The sequence below is a fragment of the Vombatus ursinus genome, unplaced genomic scaffold (genome assembly GCF_900497805.2).
Source record: "Vombatus ursinus unplaced genomic scaffold, bare-nosed wombat genome assembly UNPS02003166.1, whole genome shotgun sequence".
NCBI classification, from domain to species: domain Eukaryota; kingdom Metazoa; phylum Chordata; class Mammalia; order Diprotodontia; family Vombatidae; genus Vombatus; species Vombatus ursinus.
This window is the reverse complement of record NW_020942944.1, coordinates 1-3,050: the sequence shown is the minus strand read 5'-3', so window position 1 is coordinate 3,050 and position 3,050 is coordinate 1. Positions and strand designations below refer to the sequence as shown.

General features: G+C 43.5%; 1 pseudogene; it reads left to right on the top strand.

The window, feature by feature from the left end:
* The first annotated feature begins 135 nt into the window (after positions 1-135).
* Positions 136-2,943, top strand: LOC114049386 (annotated as a pseudogene).
* Positions 2,944-3,050: the final 107 nt, after the last annotated feature.

The following is a 3,050-nucleotide window of genomic DNA, read 5'->3' as shown; positions in this document are numbered from 1 at the left end:
AGGGATGAGTGGAACTCACTCAGATTCGGGAGCCCAGCAGACAGCCGCCTCCTGGGCTCTCCCTGGGCTCTCTGTCTCCGTGGTAACTTAAGCCGCAGCGGGGCAGAGAACCCTATTTTTTTCCCTTTTTGGCAGCTCTGTCCCGGGCTCAGCCAGGCAGTAGCAGCGAAGGAGCAGAAAGAATCTCGGCCCACCCACTCTCTCTCCGGCCCGTGCACTGCCAGGTCTGCTGCTCATACCTTCCAGCCACCATGGCAACTTCTTCAGAAGAAGTTTTACTGACGGTAAAGAAGGTGCGTCAGAAGAAGCAGGATGGGGCCATGGACCTCATGGCAGAAAGGAGAGCTTGGGCACCTGAAGGCAAAGACAGCAGCTTTACAATCAGCCCCAAGTACTCCCACATTGAATGCCAGAAAATCAGTCCACAGGGAAAAGCTGCCACGGAATGGCGACGGAGGGATAGAGAGCGAGAAGGAGATTCTGATGGGAGAAGGTACAGAAAATCTCCTTCACCAGGCAGAAGGAGGACAGAAGGAGCAACCACTCAGAGCTCATCTGCTCAGTGTGAGCCCCCAACAAAGAAGAAGAAAGTCCACGTGGATCCACCCCTCCCTCTCACAGGTGGTGCTTATATTCCTCCTGCAAAGCTCAGGAGGATGCAAGAACAGATTACAGATAAAAGCAGCTTAGAGTACCAAAGGATGAGCTGGGAGGCCTTGAAGAAGTCCATCAATGGTCTCATCAATAAAGTGACCATTTCTAACATAGGGATTATCATTCAAGAACTCCTTGAAGAAAATATAGTTAGGGGAAGGGGATTGCTGGCTCGATCTGTTTTACAAGCCCAAAGGGCATCTCCAATCTTTACCCATGTCTATGCAGCCCTTGTGGCAATCATCAACTCCAAGTTCCCCAGCATTGGAGAACTGATCCTAAAGAGGCTAATTGTCAGTTTTAGGAAAGGCTACAGAAGGAATGATAAGCAGCTCTGTCTAACTGCTGTGAAATTTGTGGCACACCTTATGAATCAGAATGTGGCACATGAAGTTTTATGTTTAGAGATGCTCACCTTACTTCTTGAAAGACCAACAGATGCCAGTGTGGAAGTAGCAATTGGATTTCTGAAAGAGTGTGGCCTGAAATTAACAGAAGTATCACCTAGGGGGATGAATGCTCTATTTGAACGCCTTGGCAACATTCTCCATGAATCTGAAATCGACAGACGGGTTCAGTATATGATTGAAGTGATGTTTGCAGTAAGGAAAGATGGATTCAAGGACCACCCTGTTATTTTGGAAGGACTTGATCTAATAGAGGAAGAAGACCAGTTCACTCACATGCTTCCATTGGAAGGGGACTATAATCCAGAGGATGTGCTTCACGTCTTCAAGCTGGATCCTGATTTTATGGAAAATGAAGAGAAATACAACATGATTAAGAAAGAAATCCTTGATGAAGGTGACAGTGATTCTGACACAGATCAAGATGCTAGAAGCAGTGAAGAAGATGAGGAGGAGGAAGAAGAGGGAGATGAAGAAGGACAAGAAGTGACTATCCATGACAAAACAGAAATCAGTCTGGTGTCATTTCGTCGTACAGTTTATCTCGCTATTCAGTCAAGTTTAGGTGTTGAAGAATGCGCTCACAAACTGCTGAAAATGGAGTTTCCTGACAGCCAAAGGAAAGAACTTTGCAACATGATGCTTGACTGCTGTGCCCAACGGAGGACATATGAGAAATTTTTTGGCTTGTTGGCAGGGCGGTTCTGCATGCTGCAAAAGGAATACGTGGAATACTTTGAGGGTCTTTTCAAGGAACAACATGACACAGTGCACCGATTGGAAATAAGCCAATTGCGCAATGTAGCCAAGATGTTTGCTCATCTCTTGTATACTGATTCACTTCCATGGAGTGTTCTGGAATGTGTAAGACTGACTGAAGAAACTACTACGTCTTCCAGCAGAATTTTTGTCAAAATACTGTTTCAAGAACTTTGTGAATACATGGGACTTCCTCAACTTCATGCAAGACTGAAGGATGGAACATTGCAGCCATTCTTTGAAGGATTACTCCCCCGAGACAATCCAAGAAACACTCGGTTTGCCATCAACTTCTTTACTTCCATAGGTTTGGGAGGCTTAACGGAGGAATTACGAGAACATCTGAAAAAGGCACCCAAGATGGTTCTAGCCAAGAAACGGGATGGTGAGTCCTCAGATTCCTCCTCCTCCTCCTCCTCCTCTTCCTCTTCCTCTTCAGACTCTGACTCCTCAGACTCTGATTCTGACAGCAGCAGTGATAGCAGCTCAGGGTCACGCAGTGGAAGTGACTCCTCATCCACAAGTGGCCATAGCTCTGACTCAAATAAAGATAAAAGGAAAAAAGAACAAAGAAAAAAGAGAAAAATAAAAAAAAAACAGATAAAACAGTTAAGAGAAAGAAAACAGGTGAAAAGAAACATGAAGAAAATAAAATGGAAAACAAAGACAGCAAGAGACAAAAACTGAACAAGAGAGAGGAATAGAAAAAATATATAGACTGAAATTTAAAAGATTTAAATTGGAGAGAGAACTCATCAAAACATACCCCTGACAGAGATAGTATCTCAGAAGGAAACAACTGCAGAGTTTTAAAGCACAGAGATCATGATAAATACCTAGAGTCAGAAAATAAATCTGGTGATATCAAGAAGAGGAGAGGGGAAAGTAGGAATTCTTTTTCTGAAAATGAAAGAGAAAAACATGGAAACAAAGAGTGAGAATCTTAGGAGGAAAGAGAGATCAAAGTCAAGAGAAAGGAATAGAAGTCAGCTATACCCCAGAGATGAGGAAGATCCACATTGGAATGGTGAAGAAAAGGAATCTGAAAACCACAGCAGAAGTTCTGAGCAGTCCCGAGAGTCAAGAAGAAATCATGACCTTCAAAGACAAAACTCTCCAACAGGCAAAAATAATACTGAAATGCCTTAAATATAGAAACACCACTAACAGACCTACAGAAAGTGAAGAATTCATTAATAAAGAGATGATCCCAATGCTTCATTATGATCT